The 21,097-nt window shown below is 40.0% G+C and overlaps 1 long non-coding RNA gene across 1 annotated transcript in view; it reads left to right on the top strand.

Annotated features, from left to right (window-relative positions):
- Positions 1 to 11,862: 11,862 nt before the first annotated feature.
- The window catches only part of LOC132228458 (uncharacterized), a 54,835-nt gene continuing 45,600 nt past the window's right edge, over positions 11,863 to 21,097 (top strand). The window contains exon 1 of the long non-coding RNA XR_009451353.1: positions 11,863 to 12,255. This is a non-coding gene — a long non-coding RNA (uncharacterized LOC132228458). The remainder of the gene's footprint in view (positions 12,256 to 21,097) is intronic.

Here is a 21,097-nt window from a genome sequence, read left to right as displayed (position 1 = left end):
TAGATCAATTCAGGACAACTGTCATATTTTGCAAAAGAGTGGAATTGACATCATTTTTTTAAGGTTGTTAACAAAGAGCTACATTAAATAGGAGGAAATCTTTTTGTTGTTGTTGTTGTTGTATTTTAATGCTTGGGCTCGATTCCAAAGTTACCCAGCTCAAGGACAAAAGCTAATACACTCAATATAATCAAACTGGCTTAGTTCTGAAAACAAACGCACTGAAAGATAAACCTTAGCATAAATCATTCTTCTCTTGCTGTACTAAGCATCCATGAAACCATCCTGAACAAACAGATTTTAATTTCAGGTTAGACACCAACACCCAACAGGCTACCCTGCTGATTAATGATGATAAAACTGAGTGGAAAAGGAAGCCATTCATAAAAGGAACAATATAACAACCAATCAAGCCTACAGCTGATAATATTCAAATACTGTATAGTACTTGACTCTCTAGCACCACTCCATGGAGACCTGCTGAGCTGCTAAACACTTAAAATTACTATCAAAATTATCAGTGCAATGAGCTGGCTTCTCTCTCAGTTGCATGCTTAGCTTAGATCCTAATATAGAAACACAAACACTTTTTTCTCCAATACCAATCTGCCTCCTGCATCTGCCACGTAGGCAAGCTAAATGGAGATCAGATAGGAAAAATCACCCTGTATCTTTTAAGTCCTTTTTGGTGACTTTGATTCCTTCTGTCACGTGAAATTGTTTGTTTGTTTGTTTATTATTTTTTGCATTTAGTATTAGATATTATTTCATTGTTCCCTCAACCTACATTGGTCACCATAAGAGGTCCAGGGCCCCCACATCAGCCCCCATTTCCTTGGTTTTGATACCAATTAGCTGTATGAGACATGAAGCAATCCCTCCACCCCCTACCCCACTCCAGATTTTTTTTTCATAGCATTAATACACTACCTGACAATTATTTGGTCTTCTTCCTCTAGTATTTTTGTCCCATTAAGGCAAAAATGTTTGTTTGTTTTGTTACTAATAAATTAACAGCGCATAGTGTCTGACACATAGTAATCAATCAACAAAAATTTGTTGAAAAAAATGAATAAATAAATAGTATGGGGGTTGGCATTAGGAAGAATCCAGGGGATCTTACTCAGCACTTCTAATCATAATAACCCTTATTCCATGTGTCAGGAAGTCAATAAGGAGATTTTGTGGTTGCTGAGGGTTTTAATCTCAATCATAAAATCAGGAACAGAGTTAAAAAACAGAGCCCAGGTTCCACTAAAGTAGATTCAGCTCAAAACCTCATTTGTTACCTGGTCCCCATAGCCCTCACTCTGACTGACAGAGCACAGTGGTGTTCTGGATCCCCACCCCAACCCCGGAAACAGTGTTAGCTCAGAGCAGCTGTTGTATTACACCTGAAAGGTCTGGGCTTTTGCCTTTTCCAAAGTATAGTCATCCCAAGAGACAAAGGTCCCTTGGCAGAAGACCAGGAGAAATACACACTTATAATAACATCACAAATTTATTTTCAAGAACCTAGCCTTCCTTTCAGTGTCTGGAGTTTAAGTTTGAAAATTGGGTAAAAGGCCAACCCTTTCTTATGGGATAGTTCAAGTTGGGACTTTGATTGCCATACCTCGAGTTTCTGTGTTTTGGTTGGTGGTGGTGTTGTTTTACAAATTGAATGTTCATACAGTTCATTTCTAGAATACCTATGACTGATTAGCAAACACAAAGATGTCGGAGGTTGGACCATTTTGATTACTACACTGACCTGCCCTCTCCCTCCCTATGCACCTGCCCAACTCTAATGGCCTCCAATGTTTACATGCTGTTACAAGGCTTCTGCCACTCTGGGATTCTAGTATCTCAGTGAAATCAGAAAGCTCATTTCACTGCATTTTAGGCCCATGAATCTCCTCTCACTGCATTTTAGGCCCATGAAGAACAGTCTCTATAGAGATTTTCTAAAAGGCTGGGACTCTCCTCACCAATGTGTTTTTCAAGGCATGACTCAGTGAAGGCCTTGGGGCTACAGGGAATGGATTGCAAACCAGAAGCTCACTCCCACTTCTATACATCTTATAGTTTTTTCAATGTCTTCCTCTCTATTATGCCAGAGATGTCAAGGTCACTGTTGAGTCCAAGTTTAGTCAGTAGTCTAAAAAAAGTAACCAAAATCACCCCCAGATGAATAAACATTTACATGTAAGTACCTGTACACATAGTGACACATTCTTCTTGATCTAAATCTCGTTCCTCCATCCTTGGCCAACAATCCTCAAAACATTCCCACATGTATCTGCCAGATTTCTGCAATATGTTTAAAAAATGTTGTAATTCTTTTGGGTTGACTTTGTAATAGGCCTTGGGCCATGCTTTCACTGAGGGAAGGGGATGGAGAGAATGGGGGCTCAGTGGCTTTGAATGTTTAAACACTGAGCAACCCAACTCCTCTCACATATCTACACCCTATGTCAGGATTTCTGCTTAGCATCTTATGTTAGTCAAAGTAGGAATGTTCACATAAGAGACTAGGAAATGTTATACTAGATTGATGTAAGCAACTTGGAGGATTAAACCTTTGAGTGTAGGTTCCAATGACCTCAGCACTGTGACTAAAAGAGATTATACATTCTTTTAGAACCATAAGAAAGTGACCGGTTTTCAGTTGGGGTCTTGAACTGAGAGTCAAGGAGTGAATTTGTCATTTTCTGTTGGTAAACTGTCTATTGCACCACTATTCAGTCCTTGAACTATCCTCTTGCAGCAATCACTTTGTCTCACAAACCCAGCCTTTAATGGGACTGTCACTTAAGGGGACAAAGGGTGACAATTTAATTAGCTGTTTTTTTCACAAATTTCAGTAGTTGGTCAGGTCTAGTTTCTTAACATCAATTTGACTTCCATTTCCCCTTACTCCCTCCAAGGACAGGTACTAAATTCCAGTTTCCTCCTTTTTTGTCTGAAGGTCTATTACCTGTAACCTCTCCTGGTACACTTTCCAGTAGCAATCAGGGTTTTTGGATGCTAATAAAAGAAACTGACTCTGGCTAATGTAAATTATTCAAAAGATATGGGATAGCTCACATATTCTCTTGAGAAGACTGAAAAAGCAAACTTAGGAATTTTACAGCAACAAACAATTCCCAAAAGCAAACCACAAAACTAATCAAGTAAAGACATCTTTAAACTCCTCCTGGACAGACGCTGCAGCACATTCAGGCGGTCTCGGCAACCAGACACCCCAACCCCACATGTTGCCCACTTACATTCTGGGTGGCCCCTGCTTCTGGGTGTCACTGGTCACTGATTCATACTTTGGAGAGCAGGTGGATCTGATTGGCAGAACCCCTAAACCCACACCCTAACTGCAAGGAACCTGCAAAGGTGAGTACTTGGCAAGGCATCATAAGGGAGAGCGTTTTTCAAACACAAAAAGTGGATCCTGGTACTTGGATGGACAGAAAATGATAAATGTCCACTGCAGATGCTTTATGAGAAATGCCGGGGCTGTGGCTACAGACAGACCCAGATTTAATTTGCACAAACCCTTCACTTTCTATTAATCTCTCTTAATTTTATTTTTTCTTATAAGCAAAATGGATATGAAATCTCTCTTACAGGAATTAAAAGTAAGGTGTGTGGACTAGATGTTCAAACATTGAAAGATATTACTTGAAAAATCAATACAAATATACGCTATTTTGAGAGTCCTCATCTTGGTAAAATATTTCACTTTTAATGAAATTTTCATATACTTATGCTTTTCCTCCCCAACTAGATTATTGACCATGATATTCTTTATTTCCCATACCATTGCGCACGCGCATGCACGCGCGCAAACTAAATGAACTAATATCTCATAAATCTCCATGAGATATAGCAATGTTTTATTCTACGGCAGTAAATCACAGACTGTGTAAGTATAGGATATATCACACTCCAACTATAAAGTGGGTTCCTAGGAAGACTCCATGGATGACTGTGCAGTAACAGGTGTGCTGTTCTGCATTGCAATGGGCTCTAAAGGTCACTGAGCATGAATGATACCAAAGTGATCATTCCTGTTAAGTGCAACTCAAAAGTTCCAACTATCTGAACTAAGCCAATTCAAGGAGAAACAAATGGCACTATCTGGAAACGTGATGGTAGCAAAAGGGTAATATGTTTCTTGTACACGTCAAAAACATAAATCCTACAAATAAAACTAGCTTGAATTAATAAAAGCACAGTGAGAAATTTTTTGAATAGAGTTTTTTAATTCACTCAGAGTACTCAGGAATACTCCTACTAGAATAACTTTCTAAAGTGTAAATCTAAACATTTCACTGTCCTCCTCAAATTCCCCTCTGATTTTGAAAATAGACCCTACTTGAAATGGAGATTATACATAAAGAAAAGGTAAATTAAATTTGACTTAAATTTTTTAAAAAATTCCTCTTTCATTTACCCAGTACTAAAGAATGGAGTTTTTGCTACTGTCTCTACCAAATATTAATGATTCTATAATAATTCATCCAAGGAGAGAAAATGTGGCTTCCTATTTCTGCTTCCACTGGGTAGCCTTAGCAAGCCATTTGGCCTCTCTACATTCCATTTCCGCGTTGCAAAATAAAGAAATTGGACAAGATTCTTTCCAGCCCTGAAAGACTGTCAACTCAATTTGGCCAAAGTTCACTTGCTTGTGCCCTACCCCCACCTAAAGTGGGCCCTATTTCCATTTGGCTTGATTGATCAAGGTAATCAGCCAAAGGAGATAAAACACAAATTGTAAAGTTGCCAATTCTGAGTCATACAAGCAAAAAATAATCTAGTTACTCAGCATTCCCATAATGCTTTATTGTATTTTTAATAGTATTTAGACATAAATTAATACAAATTGTAGACACAAACTATAAAGGAAGACCCAGAGATGAAGAAAATTGTCATTGATAAAATTTGCCAAACAGGTCAAAAGCAGAGAAAATGACATTTAAAAATTGTGGGTCAATAATCCCAGGTGGGACTGGGTGCCACATGCATTGTTGGTTGGTACAGGGTCGCAACATAAAGCTCAGATGAGAGAAGGACACCACAATCTCACAACCTGAATTGGGCCCTACTTCTTGGGTCCTCATCCCAGCTCTATTCCACTCCCCTGGGCTCCCCTGGAGCAGGGATGATGGCAGCTACTCTCCCACCTGATAACCAGGAACCATTATTCTGACCTTCCCACCCATCCACCCTTGTTACACTTAGATAATTCATTCAGTCTTCCATGAGCATTTGTTATGCATGCCAACGGTTCACATAACTCCCAAACAAATAAATCTTCCCTCACCCGCATCACCTCTCTGTCCTCCACTCTCTCCCCTGTTCTGCTCCAGTAACCCTGGCCTCTCTTCCCCTTCACATGGTAGAAGTCTCCGAGTTTCCCCCTCCCCACCTCTTCCTTGGACTGTACCCATCTGTGTCTGTCCAGTTCCATCTCTGTCTCTTCCTGTTCTCCTAGCCCTACTTTCCCTCTTATAACAGCCATCCCTCAACCTTGGCCTTTATCTTGCATGTGTGGGACTCCCTTAAGGTTCAGTTTGGTATTCCTCAGATGTATCTCCCTCTCTTCATTTAAATTTCAACCAGATGGTTTTTAAATTTATTGTGGTGATCACCTTGTTAGGTATATAAATGTTGAATGACTATGTTGTACACCTGAAACTAAAATAATATTGTATGTTAACTATACTTTAATAAAAAAAATTTTCAAATAATATATTAGAGGAGAAACTAAGATGGCGGCATAGGGAAACACCGAAATTGCTGCCTCCTACAACAACTTCAAAACACAATAAAAAGACAAAACGGACATCATCCAGAACTTACAGGAAGGCTGGCGGAGTGGAAATTCTACAACTAGAAGGAAAGAGAAAAGCACATTGAGGGTCAGGAGCTGCAGAAGTAAAGTGCAAAGGTACAGAGGCTCAAGAGTGCTTGGAAAGGGGCTGGTACCTGAGGACGTGGCTGTCTTTTTGAATCGGGAGGGAGTCACAAGCTCCCGACTGCTCTGAACTCCGGTTCCGGGAAGTCTCTGGGGACCCAGGACTCATACGGGGAGAAACTGGACTGTCTGACAGTGGGCAGAACTCGGAACTGGAGGGCAGCTTTCCCTCAGAGGTGCTTGCAGCAATTAAATTATCAGGACACTGAGACGCGCGCCCGTGGCCCCTTAGGGCAGGGCTGAGAATGCGCCATAGTTCCTTGCTCCGCCCTTTGATTCCCTGAGACCCCGCCCCACCCAGGCTGCAGCAGAGGCTTTTGCGTATGAATGCCCTGGCCCTTTGCAACTTGAAAATTATCTAACAAACTGCAGCTGGGCCACAACCCAGAACTTCCAAGAGAAGGCCCAAGGCCCCACAGCAGCTTGCATTGCTTCACAGCTGGGCCTCATCAGGGCACCTCCAAACTCACAAAAAGGAAGGGGAATCTGCAGTTCTCTTCATAGCTCCTGCTGGGTAACCTCCAAGAACCAGTGTACCCAGTGGTCAGAGGGGGACCATCCAGATTACAACTCCTCAGATCCATAAGGGACACACCCAGGGGGCAGACTCAGTGAGCACCAAAGCCCCACTGAAGTAAGTCTTGCCCCAGAAGGGTGTCTTCAGCACAGAAGTTCTCCCACTGCAGACACAGCCGATTCTCACTGCCAATTGGCCTGGAGGTCAATTCCTCCCAGTGATCCTACAACAATCAAGGCATAACTACAACAAGACTGTGCACAAAGCCCACAAGGGGGTGCACCAAGAGTGTCCACCTCAGGTAACGGGGGAGGCTGAGCCACTGGGCCCTAAAGGACACCTAGCACACAAAACCACTCTACCAACACAGGGAAGCATAAAAAATGTGGAGACAAAGAAAGAGTTCACAATTGACAGAAATGGAGGAAAGCAAACGACTGGATATAGAGTTCAAAACCACGGTTATAAGGTTTTTCAGGAATTTTATGGAAACCGCCGATAAATTTAGTGAGACCCTCAAGAAATCTAGTGAGACCCTCAAGGATATGAAAAAGGACCAACTAGAAATTAAGCTGAAATAAAGAATAATATACAGAGATCCAACAGCAGACAAGAGGATCCCAAGAATCAAGTCAAAGATTTGAAATACAAAGAAACAAAAAATACCCAACCAAAAAAGAAAAAAGATTCCAAAAATATGAAGATAGTGTAAGGAGCCTCTGGGACAACATCAGAATTATAGGGATACCAGAAGAAGAGAGAGGGCAAGATATTGAAAACCTATTTGAAGAAATAATGACAGAAAACTTCCCCTACCTGATGAAAGAAATAGACTTACAAGTCCATGAAGCGCAGAGAACCCCAAACAAAAGGAACCCAAAGAGGACCACACCAAGACACATAATAATTAAAATGCCAAGAGCAAAAGACAAAGAGAGAATCTTAAAAGCAGCAAGAGAAAGAAACCCAGTTACCTACAAGGGAGTACCCATACGACTGTCAGCTGATTTCTCAACAGAAACCATGCAGGCCAGAAGAGAGTGGCAAGAAATATTCAAAGTGATGAATAGCAAGAACCTACAACCAAGATTACTTTATCCAGCAAAGCTATCATTCAGAATAGAAGGTCAGATAAAGAGCTTCACAGATAAGAAAAAGCTAAAGGAATTCATTACCACCAAACCAGCATTATATGAAATGCTGAAAGGTATTCTTTAAGAAGAGGAAGAAGAAAAGGGAACTCTTACCATTTGCCACAGCATGGATGGAATGGAGAGCGGATAAATACCACATGATCTCACTCATTTGTGGAATATAATGAACAACATAAACTGATGAATAAGGACTGATCCAGAGACGGAGAGGCATTGATTGGCCTGCCGGGCCTTGGAGGGAAGGTAGGGGAGGGTGGGGGTAAGGGGGAAAGATCAACCAAAGGACTTGTATGTAAGCATATAGGCCTAACCAATGGACACGGACAACGGGGGGGGGGGGGGTGGTGGTGGTGGTGAGGGCATGAGCGGGGGGGGGTAGGGGGTAACGTGGGGATAAGGACACATATGTAATATCTTAATCAATAAAAAATATATTAAAAAATAATATATTAGAAAAAAATTTTTTTCAATCAGATTAGAGGTGACATTGAACAGTGACTGAACCTTAATTTCTGGTAAGGAAGTAACTTATAGAATTGCAGGATAAAACTTGTACCCTTAAATAGTAATAACATATTAGGAATTATATTTCTAAAAATTAATAATTTATTCAGTGAAAATATAATGGAATCATACTTTAGTCAATAAATATTTAGTGCCTACAGTGGTTCTCAACCTGTGGGTCACGACCCCTATGGCAGTCGAACAACCCTTTCACAGGGGTCGCCTAAGATCATCCTGCATATCAGATATTTACATTATGATTCATAACAGTAGCAACATTACAGTTATAAAGTAGCAAAGAAAATAATTTTATGGTTGGGTCACAACATGAGGAACTGAATTTAAAGGGCCAGAAGGTTGAGAACCACTGGCTAATATATCCTGGGTATAAAAAGGTGAGTAAGATATATTCTTGAGCTCAAAAAGACAGAGGTAGATATGCAAACAACTAACTCATAATGGCATAGTTGCTGCAATAGAGATATGATTTAAATGGAGGAAAATGCAAGGTATCGTTCTGTCATAGCTCTATCATGGTATTTACTGGAAGATATTAAAGTTGTATATTTATGTCTCTGCTTCTCCCTTTAAATTATACGCTATTGAGGAACAAAACAATTGACATCTTTGATATCTCTAGGACCTAATACTATAATTTGCATAATAACCACTTAATAAGTGTTGACCTGAGTTGTAAGTTCTGCCTGGGGCAGGGGAAAGATTCCTGGATGGGTTTATAGAAAAGGTATCATCTGAGCTGGATCTTAAAAGGTGAGTTGTAATTTTCTATGAAGATAAAGGAATAGATCTGTGAAATCATGAAAGGCATAAAATAGTAGTAATAGCAGCTTACATATAATATACAAGGAATTATGCTAATCACTTATTGCATTATGATTTTATTCTTACATCAACCAAATGACATAGGTACAATTTTTACAAATGAGGAGAGTGAGGATATAGCAGTTAAAAATTATGTCCTGTTTCACCCAGCAGGTGAGTGGTGAAGCTGGGATTTATCTCAGCTCCTGGATCCTCTGATTCCAAAGTCTGTGAGCTAGGTAAGATTACATGCTCCTCCGGAACTGAGCCAGCTCCACTGCCCCAAGCAATCCAGCACATATGGTCACCAGTTGCTTCATCACCCCCTAAGAGTAGACACCAATCTATTCCTTCTCACAACTCTACCATTTTCATGACAATATCTCTATGTTCCAGCTGTTCTTTGAGTCTATCCCATCTTTGCTTCTCTTGGCTATTGCTTCTATGTTTCTACTGCTTTCTATTTCTCTTTTCTCTGTGTCTCACGTCCTTGCTCTTCAGAAGAGCACCTCATTGTGTAGAGAACTATTTATAGTTACCATTTCTTGGTGTGGGCTGTCCAGCATCCAATTCCTGTTAACACTCCCATTTCCTTTTAGGGGAATCTCTTACTTACTATGCCTAGAATGCAAGGAGCCCTGCATTTTCTTCCTAAATGGCCTGGCTATGGGGAAGCACATCAGTTGGCCTAGGTCAGTCAGACAAGTGTAGGGACAACTGCAGACCACCCCCATTGAAGGGGGCAGTAGCAGAAGCAGCAGGCTCACACACTGCTCTTCTTGTTTAACTTTTGCTGTGCTTCCCACTGCACTCTTAAGAGTACCTTGATTTTTTCTTCTTTTCGTACCTTGATTTTTTCTTCTTTTCTAAGCCAAGTCCTCCAGGCCCCTGTAGATATGTGAACCACAGACATCCTTCCAGTGAATATTGTATTGAGGTGAAATTAGCCAGAATAGCTTTCTATTGCTGGCAAACAGGAACCCAAACAGGACTCAGACAGCATGTAGTTTTGGCTCTCCCATCTGAACTGCCTTTAGCTATGACCCCTATTCATAACCCAAACCCCTGAGGCCAGGGTGGCAGCGCCACATAACCCAAAGCTTGGCAGCTTCTGTCAAAGCAGCCACCTGTGGCCTCTGCGTTCAGGAGGAAGCTGGGGACCCTCACCTGGGACTCTCAGGGACCCTAACTCAATACTTCTCTGCAAGAGATTGTGTCAGGTTTATAAGCTGAGAGAACTAAGTCAGTGACCAGCAGGAGGTTGAAGATATGTGAGAGAGAAGAGACAAGGATGGAGCAAGGGCTCTGAGGAAATGAGAGTGAAGTGGAGGAGTTGGTCTTGGAAAATTCAGGAGTCTCCTTGCCCCCCACCCAGATCCCACTCTTGACATTGCAGAGATAGGTATGTTTATTGAGTGGAAGGAACTTGAGGGAGTTATTGCAAGTAGAGACTTTCTTCTCTTAGCCAAGAGCCAAGGTAATCTGCTGATGTGAGTGTAGGGAGTTGAGGGGATATTTGAAGAGAGAGATGAAGACTTGGGAAAGCCACAAAGAGAACAGGAGAGGGGAACAGGCAAAAGGATCATTAAGCTGCATTGAGGCAACTGATTCTATTTGCATTCACTAACAGCAATTAGCCACTCTGGAGACTTTTTTTTTTTTTTAACAAGGACCCTAACAAAGGACAACAGAAGCTTTCCCTGAAACTTCTTCAGTGTAAAATTGGGGATTTGGCAAAAACTTAACAAATTTTACAAAGCAGAAAAAACGTTTAACCTGACTTCTCAGTTTTGCAATTTTATAGCTTTGGAACTTTTTAGAGTAAGCTCCTTTGCTGCCCAGAAGGCAGTAATTATTGGATGAGAAAATAAAATTTAAAGATAGCAGAAATTTGTTCTTAAGGAATCTGGATTCTGTCTGATTTAGTTCTTCTTCACCCTAAGAAGTTGGTACATTTTATATACAAAAGTATAAAAGAAAAATTGGGGGAAAAGGACATTTAAGGCCTTACAGAAATATTTAGTGATACTTATACTGACAAATTTATTCACAGTGGTCTTTATTATTATTAATGAAAAATGTAACCACCCAAATAATCCTTGTTGAAATGCAAATAGACAAAGGAAAGCTCCTCTCTAAAGTGTAATAACCACGACTTATGGGTGTGATTATGTCTGATGATTCAGCACGCTGAATTAATCCTTACCATGCCCTGCCTGCTGGTCCTGGTGAGCAACTCAACCGATACATAAATGATAGACTTCGTTTTAGATTGTTGGTTAGATTCATGAAGTAAAGATGTGCTTCTGACATGTTACAAGTAAACGAACAATTGCTCTGCATCGGTTAGCGTGTCGTAAAAGAAGACAGCATCTGGATAAACTTCAACATGCGATTTTAGCTTCTGTCACATTTTGAATAAAAATAGTTGGCTGAACAACTACCTACTTAAATTATTGAAAGCTGGTGATTACAAATAAGCATCCTGGCTGATCATTAGAGTGGCAGTAAAAATCATTCTGAGTGTGAAGAGCTTGGATAGGATTCCAGAAGTAGTTGTCCCTTAAACTGAGTGGTGCAGATAAAAGCAATTTGTTTTTCAAAGAACGAGGGAAAACTATTGCATTCTCTGGTGGAGGCCGCACAGACAGTGGGTAAATTTACGTAGCCATTTCAGAGGTCTGGGGTTTTCAAACTGCAACAAAGATGAGGCAAAACAGAGATTAGAATTCATCATTATTCTCTGTTCTTTTTCAAACATGAAAGCATTGCATTCTTAAAGGGCAACTCCCGGCAGACAGGTTTTTATTTGAGACCCAGGAAAGAAACAAAACAATAAATTCTTTTTGAAACATAAGAGGATTCAGAATAGCCGCTAGAGGACAGTCAAAACACTGGGGATGTGACAAGGCAAGTCCTTAGATCCTACCTTTAAAATGAAAGCTGTTTTGCCGGATTTTTAAAGCATTTATTTGGTTGTTTAAGGGGCTGGAGTGTTGAGAGAATCTTCTTGATCACATTAACGTGCCATTAATGAGAAACAGCAGTGACAATATCACACAAGCCTGAGCGGATTTTTACTGGCGCACATTTTTATGACCATGGGACGACACTGCAAAGTCTGCCCGGGGCCTTGGGGACAGCAGTAGTAGGACAGTGACTCAGCACATGTAATGTAATGAGGTCAGTCTCCCAGCACACTGCGATTTAACGCTGCCTCCAAGACAGAAGATCAAGGATAATACTCCAAAACACAAATCACTGGTGTCGGCGGCATGGAACATTTACAGGCAGCTGTATTGGTAGGTCTTTTGCTGTTTATGTGTGTTTGTAATGAAAGTGGTGTCTTTTTAGATTCCGAAGTCAGAATTCTTACTCTTAAAAAAAAAAAAATCCTCGTGGCTCTATTTTACCCACGTTATTTGTGGGAGGTGAGGAAGAAATGACTCAGCGGATTGCTAAAATGCTTATGAAAATGCAGATAAAATGGTGCCAGACATTGGAGCACTCAGCTCTTATTCTTTAAAAATCTTTCCGAAAAGAGAACTGGGCTAGGAGGAGGGAGGCCATGAACAAGCATCCTAAGCATTACATAGCACCCTAGACTTCAAAACCAAAAAGTATTTAAGGCCTCAGCATATACTATTTTCCATTATTTCCAGCCTGTAGTTTTTCCTCACAGTCATTTTAAAGTAGAACAATCTGTATGCCATGACATTACATGCAAGAAGCATTTTCCAAATCAGCTACTGCTGAATGGCCCTTGGAAATGTGTCTATAACTATAGTTTACAAATGTTCAAAGTATCTAAGAATCGTTAGCAATTCTAGGCATAAGTGAATGAATTAGGACAGACGTCAGGGCCAATCTGTTTTGATTTCCGGAAGCAGAGCTCTGCCAGCTGTGTGGGGACTTCAACGGCACCCTGGCTCCTAGGAGGAAACGGCTCTGGGTACTTCAAACCGAGACCATGGGAAATGACCACATCCTTGTTCCCCAGATTGAGATGACTGATCCTCACTTGCTGACAGTACAAGGGAGAAAGCATGATACTTGGTCCAAGACAGTTTCTTCAATCTGTCTGAATTATAACTGCAATTAATATATTGAACATATTTACATATATTTTTATCAGGAAATACTTTTTTTTCAAGTGAATGCATAGAAAAGCAAATCATTGAGTCTAATGCAAGGCATCTTATAATAGACTTTCTGACGTTTTATTCTAATCGCCTCTCTAATAATCCACATGACCTTCATTTGCCTTTCCTTTTCTTTCCATAAAAGAGAGTTGCATGTGAGCAGTAGAATCAGGCACGCCTTAAATATTTGGCCACTTGGGAACACTAGATTCATTCTAGTTACTCGAAAAGATAAAAAACCTGAATTAGTGAATCTAAGATTCCTGAAGAGGCCTTTATAAACTACAGTGACTATGAGCACCAAAGGATTGCTTTATATCTGTTTCTACTGCAAGCAAAAAAACCTAGCCTAGAGGACAGGTTGTAAAATTAAAATTAGTCATAAGCAATGATAAAAGTTATGATTCTAAAGTGCCTGCCAAGTTTGAGACCTGAGGGGCTCAGTTAAAGTATGCAGTGGAATCGATTCTAGAAATTTCTCTCAGAAGCTTCCCTCTTATTGCCAAATACCAGAGAGATGTGCACCCCCAGTGGTCCTAATTGTATCTTTCAGATGGCCCCAGCCATTTTATATTACAGTTACTGTACACTCCTAAAAAGCAGGTTGTGTTTCACATATCATTCCATTACCCCCGGCTGTCTTGTACATTTGTAATTCAATAAATGTTGACTGGGTGAATGAGATTGCAAGGTAGAAGGAAGCAAGGAATGGGGCCCACCCAGCATACTTCCCTGCGTGCTTTGCTTCTCATGCAATCTAATCCTCTATCCAGAAGCTAGAGTCTGAGCTTCCATGGATGGCGCTCCACTTTGTTCACAGGTGTCTGTGCTGTCTCGGGCCATGCCCTCTGGATGCACCCACTGTTCAGCCTTTGCCAATGACTTTAAGGTTCTTGAACTGCTGGGCAGTGTTAGCTGATATTCCTCAATCTGATGTATTGACTGACTTGTGTCTAGTCCAGTGTCTCTCACATTGGAAGTGCTCTATGCGAGAGGAAGGAACAAAAGAATGGCTGGATAAGAAAAGACATTAAGCTTTAGTTCCTTGAATATAGAAAGAATTTTCAACACCAAACCTGTCAGACTGCTAGTGAGGCCGCTTGTCGCTCTGTTCTGAGCCCTTTCTGTCTCTTCCACCTTCAGGCCCAATAGCACCGTTTGAATGAGCCATTTAGCTTCTCAGACAACAGTTTCGTAAAGTTAATGCTTCAAGAGAACATTGGGTTCTTTGATCTCTTATCAGGTTTGTAGCTATGTTTCTACATATTCTTTGCACGCTGGGTCTATTCTTCTTCCCAAACTCCCTCCAGGTTACGGTGTTTGTGAAACTGCTTGCACTTTATTATTTTTAATGTGTGTGCCACCAGAAGCACACAGAACTCCTGCACTAGGAGTCCTGCCTGGGTGAATGCTGGTAGACAGAGGGATGAGCTGATATAACTAAATAAAAAGAAAATAATTAAACCTGATGCCAAAATAAACACTGAAATAAAATTCTGCCCATTCTCTATTCACATTTGGGAGAAAATTTTCAAAAATAATGGGATCAATAGTTTAAGAAAACAGCACCAAAATGGTCATAAATGTGGGAGTGCTTATATACTATGACTTTTTTTCCTTCCTTCCTATCTCCCTCCCTTTCTTCCTTCTTTCCTCCCTCCCTTTTTTCTTTCTTTAACTTGTTCGTTCATTTTTTCATGATTACACCTATAAGCAGATAAGATAAAGGGGCTTTTCTACTTTTGAAAATATGAAAAATGAGAGAAATGGAAAAGGGTCAAACTGTCTTCAATGTATGCTATAATACTGTTAATTGTTTTGCCATGAGAAAATTTTAACGTAGTGGCAAAGTCACAATTCTGGTATACTAATTATGCATATTTTAAAATTTAATATGCTTTCATATATCTAATTTCATTTCTATAATTCGGTATATCGGAGTATAATGTTTTTCTAACTGTAAGAATTTTTGAGGACTTTGTATAAACCCTTTAAGGCTGCCTTACTTTTTCTTTAACACTTTAGTTAGAATCATTTGACAAATAGAAACAGAGACTCACTAATGGCATCTGTGCCAGCAACGAGGTAGTTGTTCACCAAACGATTATTCCTTTCTTCCCAAGGACACTGCTGAGTGATATGTCACAGCCTCCTTTCCACTTGAATGTCGCCTGGTGACTGGGTGTTGGTCAATGAAATAGGAACATAGTGAATAGTAATAGTGTATGAATCGTGATATATATGACTTTTAGGCCTCATGCACCAATTTCTCTCTTTTTTTCCCTGTACCCATTGAGTGGTGATATCTAAGGATCAAGAGAATGATGCAGAGCCTGCATTGCTGCTTGGAGGAAAGCTGCCCAGTAGAGCCAGCCAACCAAACTAAGAATGTAATGAGTGACAAATAAACTTTTATTTTGGATTCTTAATCCAAATTTTAAACGTTGGAGTTTTTAAACTGCGTGCTCTGGCAGCTGACCTGTTCCAATGCATACACCAGTCTGAGAAAACTGATGTTGTTCTAAAGATCTTGGACATGAGCTGGAATGGCAAAACCAAGCTGCTGGGAATGTGTGTGGCTGTAGAGAACTGCTGTTTTCTCCCTCTCTCTGTCACTGGTCCATGAAGCACGAGACTAAAGTAAGATAGCTGTGCCAAGATACTGTGACTATTCAATTCAAAACATTTAGTAAGCACAAGCCATGTGCCAGAAACTAACAGGAAGGGTCTTAGCCTACTTAGTCATCAAATGGGTGTGGTGAATCGTTCTTCTGAAAAGGGTAGAAACCCAGAAAACAACACAGCTGACTAAGACAATTAACTTAGTTGAGTAATAAACAATCCAGGTATGAAAAAATTGGAGATTTAGGGAGGAGGGATACCAGAAAAGGAGGCCTGGAACGGGCTTGGCTTGGAGAGTTTCCTGGAGGTACTCCAGGGATTTTCAAAGGGAGTACCTTGAGGTCCTGCCCAGGGTGGGGAGGAAAGAGTTAAAATCTTCAATACTGGATCTGATGCCTTCAGTCTTGTCTTCAATATTCCCCATCTTCTTTAATCTTCTCTTCATAAGTCTTGTTTTCAAACCATCTAATTATTTCATTCCCTTAACTCTCTTTCAAAATAGATAGACTATTTCCTGGTTTTGCATAGACATTTTCAATTAAAGTCACCTAACTGAATACAGGCTAAAAGACTAACCAGGGGGAGCACTTCCCCATAGCTCCCCAAGCCGTGATCCATAGTTATACTTCAAGGATACGCCAGATATTGGTCGGAGGCTTGAGGAGACTCTCACACCAATCAGGCAATAACAACTCTGGATCTTTCCCTGCCACAGTGAAGCACAGGCCACAGTGCAGTGCCTTAGATTTCTGTGCGGTTCTTTTTGTAAGATATGAAAACAATAAATCATGCCCTAATTTTTGTGATTTTTCTAGAGTTGGCTGCCCCCGAACAAACTTGAGCAATCTATTTCTCTGAAGGGAACACCCATATTTCTGGGAAAAATTAGGCACATTCCTTCCTAGAAGAGAAGGGAAAGACTAAGTGGCCTTTGGCAGAATTGTAAGACCAACTACCTAAAAAAAATGACATTTTACAATGGTGAGATGGTGTGGCAGTGAACATTTTGATTTGATGTTGCCCACTAGCTTCAAAAGATTCACAGTGCTCTTGTACATACATCATGTAGCCCTAACATCCTTAGTTTGGTAATGCCTCACTTACAGAGCAAGGTAGGCTGTTTGTCCAAGGTTTCCCAGAGACTATTATAGGCCTAGAACTGGTGCTTTTGTTCAAGGAATAACTAGACATATGCTGGAATGGTCGTGTTATCCTTTTTGAGTTAAAGGGCCTTGAGTAGGATGGGTAAGTCTGATCTCTGGATCTTTCTCTGTGAAATGAGAATAAAATGGGTGGGCCAAATTCCCTTCCACCTCACTCCTTTGATTCATCCCATTGCATCCCATGGGTCAAGTCAGGTTCTCTTCATTTCCACCCTCACCTTGGAGAAGAAGGATTTGTAATAGAATTTTACGAACTTTACTGACTTCCCAATCTAAAATAAACATTCAGTAATTCTGCATCACATTTCCCTGGTTTATTTTCTTTATATATATTTTTTATTAATTTCAGAGAGGAAGGAAGAGGGAGAGAGAGATGGAAACATCAATGATGAGAGAGAATCATTGATTGGCTGCCTCTTGCATGCTCCACACTGGGAATCGAACCCGCAACCCAGGCATGTGCCCTTGACCGGAATCAAACGTGGGACCTTTTAGTCTGCAGGTCAACGCTCTAACCACTGAGAAAACTGGCTAGGGCTCCCTGGTTTATTTTCTTCAGAAAATTCATCATTATCTGAAATTATCTTGCTTTTTAATTTATTGGTTCACTTGTCAATCATTGGCACCACCACCTCTCCACCCCTCGCCCCCCCTCCACACACATTTTTAGAACACAAGCTCCATGCCTGCTTGCTCAGCAGTGCATAGTACAGTGGTTACTCAGGTGAATAAATCCAAGATGCATTTTGGGAAGTGATCAGCATTAACTTTTGTTGGTCTCATGGGTACTTTCTCAAAATGAGGAGACACGGTGCAAAGAGAACTTGCCCACAGAGATAAAAGTAGTACAGCGACATAAAGTCAGAACTGAGGGAGAGAGCCCCTCTGGGGGCAAACTTAGCAGTGACTGGAAGGCAGCCAAGGGGAGTAGTAGAGAAACATCTGCATTTTCATTTGTACATCAAGGAGATTCCTAATAGATGTGTAAACCTGGGCCTTTCTCATTAGACTTTCAAGCCATTTGAAATGTAACAAGATGTTAAAACTGTGATGCTTATCCCTAGTGGTGTTGAGAGGATTGAAATGGATTAAGTATATAATACGCTTAATACCCCATTACAGAATAAGCAGTAGCCCCAACTCCTTGAATCTCTCATCTCCCAGGCATCTTCCACATCTCCTTCTCTCCTCATTATTCCCATCAGCATTCAGACTGCTCACTTCTGTTTTAAATAAATTCTTTGTTCCTGCATCTATCTCTAGTGACCTCTCTGCTTCTCTACTCCCCTTCACAACTAAACTTTCAAAAAAGAAATGCTCTTCTCCTCTCCCCTCCTAATTGGCCTACCATGATCAAATTACAAAACCTGCCTTGCTAAAGACCCCAATAACTGCTCTGATGTCTCTCTCGCATCAATGTCCCTTTCTCTCTCCCCCCGCCCTGCTCCCTCCCTTTCTCTCTCTCTAAAAATCAGTGAAAAGACATGTCTTGGGTGAGAATTTAAAAATAAAAATGGAACTGCCTTTTGGCCCAGTGATCCAACTGCTGGGAATATATCCTAATAATCTCACCAATCAGAAAGAAGATATGCACCCCTATGTTCATAGCAGCTTATTTACAATGGCCAAGATTGGGAAACAGCCAAGTACCCATAAGTAGATAAGTGCATTAAAAAGTTGTGGTACAGTGCTGACCAGTGTGGCTCAGTTGGTTGGAGTATTGTCTCTGCACCAGAAGGTCATGGGTTTGATTCCAGGTCAGGGCACATAACTAGGTTGAGGGTTTGATCCCTGGCTGGGGGTCATGTGTAAGAGGCAACTGAATGATGTTTCTCTTTCATCTCTCTCTCTCTCTCTCTCTCTCTCTCTCTCTCTCTCTCTCTCTCTCGTTCCCTCTCTGGAATCAATTTTTAAAAATGCTGTGGCATATTTACACAATGGAATACTATACAGCTGTAAAAAAGAAAGAACTCTTACTCTTTGAGACAGCTTGGATGGACCTGAAAATTATCATGCTAAACAAAATAAGCTAGTCAAAGGAAGACAAACACGATATTATCTCATGTATATGTGGAATCTAATAAACAAAATAAACTGACAAACAAAATAGGACCAGAGGCATGGATATATGGAACAGGCAGATCTCAGAGTGGAGGGAAGTGGGGGAATGGAAGAGGTTAACCAAAGAACATATATGCATATACTAGTATACATAGCCCAAGGACATACACAACAATGTGATGAAGGCCGGGGGTGTGAAGGGGGCTGGGTAGAGGAGAACAAAGGGGAGGGTGGCACCTGTTATAGTATCAACAACAACAACAACAAAAACACCTCCCCATTCTGCAACAGACTTGGGAGGAAAAATAAAATTAAGGAATCTGTCCAAAGCCAGAGTTGCTGCTGCCCAAGATGCATTTTACAATACTTGTTCTGCTTTGCCAATCTCCACCCCTGTTTCCACTCAGGACATGCAGTACTTCTCTGCTAATAACTTTCCTAAAACTTCCACGTGTTTTTTGCTTGCATTATAAATGCTTTCACCTTTAAATCCAGTGCAATGCTACCAGTTATTGCTTATTCTTTGTAATAATTGCTTTATTTTAAATCATTTTACCTATAAAAGAATTAAGCATTTAGGAAAAATGTCTCTCAAAATTTAATAACATACTCATAATTAAAAGGAATTAATCTAGAGGAAAATTTCAAGATATGCTTTCTATTTCATCCAAAATATGTCTGTATGTACATGCTTGGAGTCCTCCTTTTTTTTTTTTTTTTTCCCCACCATCCTGAAAGTGTGGGGGCGACATCTTCTAAAATAAATATCATACATATTTTTGGATGGGAACCAGAATTTTAAAACACCTGATAAATTACTGTGACTTGTCCTTAAAAAATGGAAAAATAATTCTCACTTTAGTGTTATTATCATGAAACTATAGTGTTATTTGGCATGAAAATTTACATCAGAAATCTGAGTTATTACATCAGAAAATAAATAGAAAAATAAGCAACTGTGGGGGTATAATTAGAATACTTTAAGCATCATATAAAAGTAAGAGTAAGATTTGGTCAAACATTCATAAGGAAACAAGAAACATAACATCAATAAGTGGGGCTCACTTAGAAATTAGAAAATATTTCATAAGTATCTTTAACTTGATGTTGAAATGTGCATTTAAAAATATGTTCAATAATAAGAAAACGTGGTAATATTACATCTTTAATGGAAACTGTTATGTACACAATCTCCTAAAAGGCAATTTTCTATGATAACATTATTTTCTTAATTTACCTTCCATATTTGTAATTGTAATTATAAAACAAAATCTGGATACAACCCTATCTTATCTGACTTCAGAACCACAGAATTTTGGAGAAATGAAACATTCCCCTCTTAAATTAGGAAAATAGATAAGCATGAAGTCATTTTTTCTTAAATGTTATAACATAAAATTTGCCATTTTAAGCATTGTGCACAGTTCTGTGGCTTTAAGTACACCCACATTGTTATGCAACCATCACCACTACCCATCTCCAGAACGTTTTTTCACTTCTGAAACTGAAACTCTGTTTCCATTAAACACTAACTTCCCATTCCCCCCTCTCCCAGCCCCTGGTAATCACCATTCTACTTTCTGTCACTGTAAGTTGGGCTATTAGGTACCCCATGTAAGTGGAATCACACAATATTTGTTCTTTTCTGACTGGCTTATTTCACTTTCAGAATGCATCAGAATTTCATTCCCTTTTAAGGCTGAATAACAATAGTCCCTTGTATGTATATCACATTTGTTCATCCATTCATCTGTCAATGATACTTACTTGGGTACTTTCATCATTGGGCTATTATGAATTATGTTGCTTAAACTCTTTAAAATGTTTTCTTGTAAAATACTGGCTAGAAAAATTTCTCAGTAGGATAAAACAGACACCCTTTGCTTCAAGAGGAAATCTATTCAGTCAGGAAAGAAAGTCCATGTTGCTGAGTAATCCTACAATCAGCTTCCCACAATTCGAGTTATTTTTATTAGCATACTGTCTTCTTAACCTCCTCCCCTCCTACTTAGCTTTATAATTCATGTAATATAGAGATTATAATAAAAACATTCTCCTGTTGTTAACTAAATGTGTGACAACAATTTGCCAAATTCACCAAGTTAGCAACAAGAATGGAGAATAAAACTTTATCTCCTAATTTTTCAGGGAACTAA

Source organism: Myotis daubentonii, chromosome 2 (assembly GCF_963259705.1).
Source record: "Myotis daubentonii chromosome 2, mMyoDau2.1, whole genome shotgun sequence".
Lineage (NCBI taxonomy): Eukaryota > Metazoa > Chordata > Mammalia > Chiroptera > Vespertilionidae > Myotis > Myotis daubentonii.
Note: the sequence above shows the minus strand (reverse complement) of the source record. Positions and strands in the feature narration are given on the sequence as shown.